We start from the raw sequence: 9,687 nt of genomic DNA on the forward strand, positions 1-9,687 counted from the left end.
GTGCTGTTTTTGTCCATTTGGGCTGCTATAGTAAAATACCAAACACTGGGTGACCTATAAACAACCAATGTCTATTTATCATAGTACTGGAGACTAGGAAGTGCAAGATCCAAGCACCAGCAGAGTCAGCATCTGGGGGTGGCCCTCTTCCTGGTTCACGGATGTCCTCTGCTCACTGTGTCCTCACATGGCAGGAGGGGCGAAGGAGCGCTCTGGGATCTTTTTTATAAGGGCACTAATGTCATTCACGGGGGCTCCACCCTCCTGACCTAATTCCTGCCCAAATGCCCCACCTCCAAATACCATCACAGTGGGGATTAGATTTCAACATGTGGCTTTGGAGGGGGAGGGGATACAAATATTCAGTCTATGGCAAATAGGAGGGAAGAGATAGGTCGAAGGAAAATAAAAGACAAAAGTAGAAAAAACAGAAGAGGAAAAAAATAAACGGGTCCTTAACAGATAATGATGAATAGTTTCCCAAAGTGCCAGACACCACTGAGGGCTGTTACTTGCCTCCTACTTCCATAAGATGTGGGCTGCATGTCAGCTATCATTTATGGGTATCTATTATATGCAATACACAGTGCATGTGGACATTTCTAGAAAAGGGGTGGGGGGAGTCTTAAGCTCCTTGCCTTAAAGGAGTGTATAGTTTTGTGGAAAAGAATATTGCTTTTACACAACCAGTTATTCAGATCGAGGATGAAAAGTGCTATAATAAAGACAAAAAGCAACATGGCTATTTTTCTAATATCCCAGGAAACACAATTCTCCAGTCCAACCCATTGTTATAAGTAAAACAAATTAATTCTTCAATCTGAATTTCTTTGCAGGCAGGTTACCGCATGGACATAATTACATGTATTTTTTTTTATCATGATGGGTTTCAAAGAAGTTGCAAGGTGTAATTTGCAACCTAAGTAAACATAAGAAAAAAAGTAATTTAGTGAAGCAATTTATTTTACAATTCACTATTTCCTTCATCATGGCTATAAATCATCTTATGCTCAGTAATTAATTTTTTAAACATTTTTGTTTGTTTTCCTTAAGGGCCTTTAGGAATATGCAAGGAAAAATATGCCAAGCACTGTGTGAAGATTTTTAAAATTGTGATGTTTCAAAGATGTCAGAACATCTGTATTTTAGGGGCGCATGGATGGCACAGTCAGTTAAGCATCTGCCTTCAGCTCAGATCATGATCCCAGGGTGCTGGGATTGAGTCCTGTAGTGGGCTCTCTGCTCAGTCAGGAGCCTGCATCTCCCTCTCCCTCTGTCCCTCTCTCTCTGTATTCTCTCTTGCTCTCTCTCTCTCAAATAAATAAAATCTTTAAAAAAATTTTATATTTTTAAAATCAACATAAACTGTTTCAAAGACTTCTTTAGTAGTTTTCCGCTTCAGCTGCAATCCGTCTACCTTACAAATATTTAACTTATAAATAGATATCAATTATTTGAAGGAGCGGCATTTGCTGGGAATTACTGGCTTGTCCCCTGTCATCACCAACCATCTCAGTCCCTCATATGTGCTTTGTGTCACTATCCATCTGAAAATGTCCTGTAGATCATCAGCATTCTTCAGAGACCAAAGACCTTTCTAAATCCTGAAACTCCAAATCCCACCATCACGTAGCATGCTGCCCTATAAAATTCAGTAAGTACGATGCAAATCATCTACATGGTTAGCGAACAACAAAGTTGCACTAAACATGAGGCTGCTGGGTGTTTATTGCATGACCAAGTGCATATTTCCGTGTAGTGCACTAACCTCATCACGCACGTGAGGCAACCTGTACTTTGCAAAATTACAAACGTGAACTATGTCAAGAATCTTCTGGGCTGCTTCTGAAAAGTCAAGACCGTAGGTGTTCAATGTCGAGGCTAGTGGGCTGGATTGTTCAGCACCTCCCTCTTTATCTTGGTGCCGTTGTATACACACACACATCCACACTGTAGTTCACCCCAAAATAGCATCCCAGAAGGCAGCCACCTGTGAACCTGGATGCGACCTTACTGGACAGAGGGTCTTTGCAGTTATGATTAAGGACCTTGTAATGGGATGATCCTGGATTGTCATGCTGAGACCTAAGATCCAGGGCAAATGTCCTCCTAAAACAGGCACGGGGTGGATTTCAGACAGACAGATGAGGAGACACACACCCAGAAGGCCAAGTGAAGGCGGAGCAGGGGGAGAGCCTGCCGCAAGTCAAGGACGGCCAACCTCCACCGGAAGCCGGAAGAGGCAAAGCACGGATCTTCCCTTCCAGACATAGAAGGGGCGCAGCCCTGCCAACACCTTGATCTCTGACTTCTGGCCTCCAGGGATGTGAGAGAATAAAGTCTTGTTGTTTTCAGCCACCAAATTTGGGGTCCTTTGTCATGTAGCCTGGGTAAGGAATGCACACATATACTTCAGGTGTATTGGGTTCTGGGGACAAAATGTTGCACAAAGTTGTTAAGATAAGTATACTGTGTGTTGTGGGAGCCAGGGTGATTGACTAACACATTTCCTTCACCAGAATTGCTTTTTTATTTGAATGTACTTTGCTGTAAGATTCAGAGTCTGCCACCATATTAATGGTGTACCTCAATAAGGCATATCTAGGCTCACGGCTTTTCGTGATTTAATAGCTTAGCCTCATATCTCTGTCTCTGTCTCTGTCTCTCTCTCTCGGGGTTCTGATTGTATTTCAGTAAAGGAAGGGGTTATAAGCACCTTGGTTTGATGGAAAAGTAATTTTATGATTGGGGTATGAATTGAAATGGCTCTTCCACTGGGCAGGAAGTACAGATGCCATAAACCGGCCCTAAGGACACTATCAGAGGGTCCCCTTGGCCACCACAGCTCAGAGCTGTTACTTCTTAACCATTACAAGCCCAATGGCACACGTATCATGCTTTAACGACTATAAACATCTGACCCCATACGGATAACTTTGTAGGATAGGTCAATTGTCTTCTATCAGGTTTCCTAGAAGCAGAACCTGAGATGGAGTTTCTTTTTTTTTTTTTTTTTTTAAGATTTTATTTATTTATTTGAAAGAGAGCATGGGAGGGGGAGGGTCAGAGGGAGAAGCAGGCTCCCCACTGAGCAAGGAGCCCGATGCGGGACTCAATCCTCAGACTCCAGGATCACCACCTGAGCCGAAGGCAGTCGCCCAACCAGCTGAGCCACCCAGTTGCCCTGCAGTTTCTTTTTATTATTATTTATTTATCATTTTTTAAAATGATTAATCCCAAATAATCAAGGTACAGGGTGATACCAGCTTAGGTGTACCATATAGTGATTCAACATTTTTTTTAAAAGATGTTATTTATTTGTTTGACAGAGAGAGACCACAAGTAGGCAGACAGGCAGTGGGGGCAGGAGGAAGCAGGCTCCCTGCTGAGCAGAGAGCCCGATGTGGGCCTACCCCAGGACCCTGACATAATGACCTGAGCCGAAGGCAGAGGCTTAACCCACTGAGCCACCCAGGCGCCCTGTGATTCAACGTTTCTATCCATTACTCAGTGCTCATGGCAATAAGCGCGCTCTTCATCCCCTTTATTTCACCCATCCCCCCACCCACCTTCCCTCTGGCAACCACCAGTTGGTTCTTTACCCATACAAAGTCTGTTTTTATGTTCCTCTCTTTTTTCTTTGTTTGTGGAGATGGGGTTTCTGATGCAAGTGATTTTTTTTTTTGAGACAGTGTTCTCAAGCACCATCTGTAAGTGAAAAAGGGAAGCAGGCAGTTCAGGGGAAGAAGCCAGGCAAAGACAAGTGTCCAGGGGCACCTGGGTGGCTCAGTCGGTTAAGCGTCCACCTTCAGCTCAGGTCATGATCCTGGATCCTGGGATCAAGTTCCCCACCGGGCTCCTTGCTCAGAGGGGAGCCTGCTTCTCCCTCTGCCTGCTACTCCCCCACTTGAGCTCAATCTCTCTCTCTCTCTGACAAATAAATAAATAAAATCTAAAAAAAAGATGAGTGTCCAATGAAGTCTGGCATCTGCCTGGCCCCATGGGGGGGGCTCTGAAATGTGTATGGCACTGCAGCATTGTCCCCCCGCTTGGGCAAGGGTCCAGGACTTTTATAACGTGTATTAATCACTCATCAGCTGCAGACCACCTCCCTCCCGGGGGGAGCATAACATCCCAGTATCTCTGGGCCAGGAGACTCCCTACAGGCAAGGGCAACCCTCTGGAGAAGGACGCAGTGCGAACTGCTGGCAACTCACGTTCCCAGCTGGCAACTCACGTTCCCAGCAGCCTGAGATGGGTGAACCAGCATGTAATAGAAACTGGTCAAGGTACTAATAGCTATTTCGGGATGTGTGGGCTCTGCTTCAGACTGCATTTCTAATCACACGGCTGATCACTTCCATGAATACCGATGCCATAAGAGAACTTTCTGGCAGAGGAAAAAAAAATATGTTTGTATTACTGGAGAGTTGGAAAGTCACAAGTCTTGCAAATCACATTAGGGAGATAGTATCAGCAAACACTTTCAGGTTCTAATAGGAATAATCTGGGAAGCGTGGCTTTTGTAAAGAAATCTGGTTTTAGGGGCGTCTGGGTGGCTCAGTCGGTTGGGCATCTGCCTTCGGCTCGGGTCGGGATCGAGCGCTGCATGGGACTCCCTGCTCAGCGGGGAGCCTGCTTCTCCCTCTGCCCCTCCCCCGACTCTGGCTCCCTCTCTCTCTCTCAAATGGTAAATGATTAAGATCTTAAAAATAATTTTTTTAAAAAGAAAAGCAAAGAGAAAAGAAATCTGTTTTCAGGACACATGTGGGAGCCCAGGCCAGCCGTGAGTTTGGGCTGCTGTGCTCAGTGCTGACCTCACATGGTGCTTAGTTTCCCAGTCTGTACGTCTTCCTCCTCTTCCAGCTGACCACATGAATGTCCGTCTGTGTCAGTGTGGTTTATTTTAGTCTGTAAGGTCCTAGTAGGCACAGGTCACCTCTATTTATTGTTCTCCATGTGGCATGTTGCACAATTACCTGCCTAATAACTGCTTCTTGTTGACGATGCAGTGTAAATAGGTGACTATCCGCCTGTCGACGGCGGCAATGACATTTCACTTAATGACCGCCCGCGCTTTCAGCATATGACAAAGGCGTCATCCTCACATTCAGATACCTCCAGGAGCCACACAGATCTTGTGAAACAGTGGCCCAGGTTAGGTACAACACAAGAGAGAGAAGTGGGAACTGTAAGAGGCAAAGTGTGTAAGGGGATTGAAATTGTCATGTTCGGAACTCTACAGGGGTGAAACAAAATCATTCCGTGGGTCAGACCTGGTTAATGGGTCACCAGTGAGTGGCTGAACGGCAGCTCTGAGCTCCGAGCTGGAATTTCAGTCCAATTACAGGTGTCTTGGATGTACTCTGCTGCCTCCCATCCACCTGGGTCCCCGAGGAGCCAAAGCCTGTTAGGATTTGCCTCTACCCACCGTGGCCAGTTGGAAGCACCTGAAATTTCAGTCATGCTGCTCTGCTTGTAGAACCAGATCTAGGGATCCTGATAGACTGCCGGCTTGCCAGGGACATCTGAGTCACAGGTGCCCCATATGCTTAACACAACCAGGAGAGACACCTTCAAAGAGCCTACTTCCTTTGGAGGGTCCCACCTCTAGTAGGCTCTCCTTAAATACTTCCCGATGCCACAAACAAACTGTTTTGATAATCTTTGATTCCGGGTCTGGAGAAGGACCTTATGGGTTTGATTCTCAGAATAATCTTTCTCACCATTTGCTTATGCTGCAAAGATTACATGTACTCATCGCAAGCGTTGGCAGGAATGTGGAGAAAATGGATCCCTCATACACTGCTAGTAGGAACGTAAACCGGGACAGCCACTGTGAAAACCAGTAGGGTGGGTCCTCGCAAGGTGACACTTACAGGAACCCTGTGACCTGGCGATTCTGCTCCTATGTACACACCCAAGAGGAATGAAAACATGTCCGCATAAAAGCTTGTGCACAGATATTCAGAGCAACAGAATTCATAATAGCCCAAAGGTAGAAACCATCTAACCGTCCATCAGCGGATGAACAGATAAAATGACATGTGGCGTATCCATTCCATGGACCAACGAAAAGGAATGAGCTATGGGCACAGGTTACAATGGATGGACCTCGGAAATGGTGTGCTAAGTGAAGGAAGCCAGTCACAAAAGACCACGTATTTTACGATGCCATGGATATCTTTTATCAAACGGTTTTAAAATCTATTCTTCTACTTTCTTTTTCTAGCATCCACTTTGTCAATTTTATAATGGATCGCCAATAGAAATCGGGGTTGGAATTCAAAAAGCCCAATGTTTCTGTGTTCAGTGGTGGGAATTCCACTCAAGACTCCGATGTCCAGAACAAGTGGACTAGTACAGCGGTTCTCGAACTTTACGCGGCAGGAATGACCCAAGCCATAGATGGAGGGCACAGAGTGCATCCGAATGACCCAAGACATCGATCTATGGACCTGTAGATCCATAGATTTGTTAATTTCCAACAAATCCGTCATATTGCCAACAAGGTACCCCTGATTCGGCTGGTGACAATTTGTTGCTGCTAGTCTGAGGACCACACTTGAGAATTACTAGACTAGAATTTCTTCTTTTTTATTTATTTATTTTATTTTGAAAAAGTCACAGAGTGGGGTGCCTGGGTGGCTTGGTCGGTTAGGCGTTTACCTTTGGCTCAGGTCATGATATCGGGGTCCCCGCATTGGGCTCCCTGCTTAGTGGGGCGTCTGCTTCTCCCTCCATCTCTCCCCCAGCTTGTGCCCTCTCTCTTTCTCAAATAAATAAATAAAACATTTTTAAAAAATAAAGAGAAAAAGAAAAAGTCATAGAGTTACAGGAAAGTTGGAAATACAGCACAAAGAACTTTTTCTTTTTTTTTACTGGGCCATTTGATAATAAGCTGCCGACATAATGCCCTATTATATCCTAATACTTTCGTGTAAAACTCCCACAAATATACTCTTCTCCACAACCAAAGTAGGACCATCGTGATCAGGAAACAAACATGAATGCAGGGACTCCTGGGTGCCTCAGTCATTAAGCATCTGCCTTCGGCTCGGGTCCTAATCTCAGGGTCCTGGGATCGAGCCCCACATCGGGCTCCCTGCTTGGCGGGAAACCTGCTTCTCCCTCTCCCTCTGACCCTGCTTGTGTTCCCTCTCTTGCTGAGTTTTCTCTCTGTCAAATAAATAAATAAATAAATAAAATCTTTAAGGGGAAAAAAGAAAGAAACACAAATGCATTACTACCACCTAATCACTATACCTATTCAAGTTTGGACCGTTGGCCCAATAACATTGTTTACAGCCCAAGGATCAAGAGGAGAACCACACGTCGAAGTTAATTGTCATGTTTCCATGGCCATGGGCCGGTTCCTCAGTCTCTTTGATGTTCTTGACCCTGACACCTTTTCATTTATTCCCTGTTATTTTTTATAGTAACCCCCAGTTTGGGTTTGTCTGGTGCTTCCTCCTGAGAAGACTCAGGTTATGCACCCTGGGCAAGAATAACATACAGGGGCGCCTGGGTGGCTCAGTGGGTTAAAGCTTCTGCCTTCGGCTCAGGTCATGATCCCAGGGTCCGGGGATCGAGCCCCGCATCGGGCTCTCTGCTCAGCAGGGAACCTGCTTCCCCCCTCTCTGCCTGCCTCTCTACCTCTGTCTGTCTGAGAGAGATCTCTCTGTCAAATAAATAAGTAAAATCTTAAAAAAAAATTTAAAAAAGAATAACATACAAATGTCTCTGTGTTCTTCCCCGTGCATTTTGTTGGGCATCGCATGATTTCTATGACTCCCACTAACGATGATGTTACCTTTGATCATTTAATCAAGGTGGTATGTGCCAGGCTTCTCTGCTCTACGGTTACTCTTTTCCTCTTTACCGTTAATTAACATTTTGTGGGGAAGTATTTTTTTTTTAAGATGTTATTTATTTATTTGACAGACAGAGATCACAAGTAGGCAGAGCAGGCAGAGAGAGAGGGGGAAGCAGGTTCCCTGCTGAGCAGAGAGCCCGATGCAGGGCTCGATCCCAAGACCCTGAAATCAGGACCTGAGCCGAAGGTAGCAGCTTAATCCCCTGAGCCACCCAGGCGCCCCTTGTGGGGAAGTATTTTGATATGAGCTAAATATTTCATCCCTTATCAAACTTCCCATTCACAAATTCATTATTTATATATCTATCAATGCATGGCTTCCCATTTTATTCAATAGGTTCATAAACCACACTATTATCATTTATTTTGATGCTCAAAGTACCCCTGATTTGACTAGTGGGAGCCCTATGTCCTTCCCACACGTCCCCATCCTTCCTTGAGCATTTTCTTACTCTCTTGCCCAAGAAGATATTCCAGACTCATCTTGCACTTTCCATCCTGCGGGTTTGCAATCAGTCGTTTCTCCAAGAAGCCATACATCCTTTTATTTATTTATTTTTTAATTTTTTTAAAAGGGTTTTATTTGTTTGACAGCGAGACAGAGAGAGCGAGCGCGCAGGCCAGGAGAGCGGCAGGCAGAAGGGGTGGGAGAGGGAGAGGGAGAAGTAGACTCTCTTCTGCGCAAGGAGCCCGACACAGGGCTCAGTCCCAGGACCCCGAGATCATGACTCGAGCCAAAGGCAGATGCTCAACCAACGGAGCCACCCAGGAGCCCACCACAGTTCCTTTTAGTTGGAAATGACATCTGAAGCCCAGATTTGGGGGAGTGTTGTTGCTCTCAGGCCTCCTCAGTGACAGCTAAGGTGTATCTACTACACGTGTGTACTAGTTATATACTGCCACTTAGAACTCAGCCACTTACACCAACACACACTTATTATCTCACAGTTTCCGAGGTCAGAGATCCTGGCATGGCTGAACTGGCTCTTCTCCTTGAGGGTCTCACGCAGTACCTGGAGTCGTGATCTTCTCTCCAGGCTTAGCTGGGGAAGGACCCACTTCCAAGCTCATGCGGTGGCAAAGAGCCTCCGTTTCTCAGTCGGGCTGTTGGCTGGAAAGCTGCCCTCAGTTCTTTGCCCTGTGGGCTCCTCCACAAAACCACTGACAACGTAGTAGCTTGCTTCATCCCAGCCAGCGAGGGAGAGAGTCTCTAAACAAGACAGACATGACCATCTTAGGTAGCATGATCACAGAAATCACATCCTATTATCTTTGCTGTATTGTATCGGTTAGAAGCCGGTCATAGGTCCTGCCACACTCAAGGGGAGGGACTTACACAAATGCCCAGAAGTATGGATGACTGGGGACCATCTGAGGAGCTCCCTGCTACAATCACCTTACTGAGTAATAGAGGCGAGGAGGCCATCCTCTAGTCTGTCTGCCACAACACATACCCGCATAAATACATCTATGTTTATTTGCTATCTATCCGTCCAGTCTGTCTACCTCTCCGATCTTGCAAACCACACTTCATTACGACGATATCCGCTTGCAATAGAACACCACGTTGTTCATTTTTGTTCTCTTCTTTTCCATGTTTGTGACTCCCTTACCCAAGGGTGAGAAAACTTTATATACTTGTTGATGGGATCCATTCCTTGTCTCTACCGCCACTCCTTCTCCATTACAGATGCTCTCCTCTCTGCTCAGGCTCTGAGATCCCATATCCGGCTGCCCTCGCGTGCAGACGCTTCCGTCATCAAGTTCAAGACTCTGACACACACGTGGGGCCGCTCTGTTTGGGGACACCC

This window comes from Martes martes (assembly GCF_963455335.1).
Source record: "Martes martes genome assembly, chromosome: 6".
NCBI classification, from domain to species: domain Eukaryota; kingdom Metazoa; phylum Chordata; class Mammalia; order Carnivora; family Mustelidae; genus Martes; species Martes martes.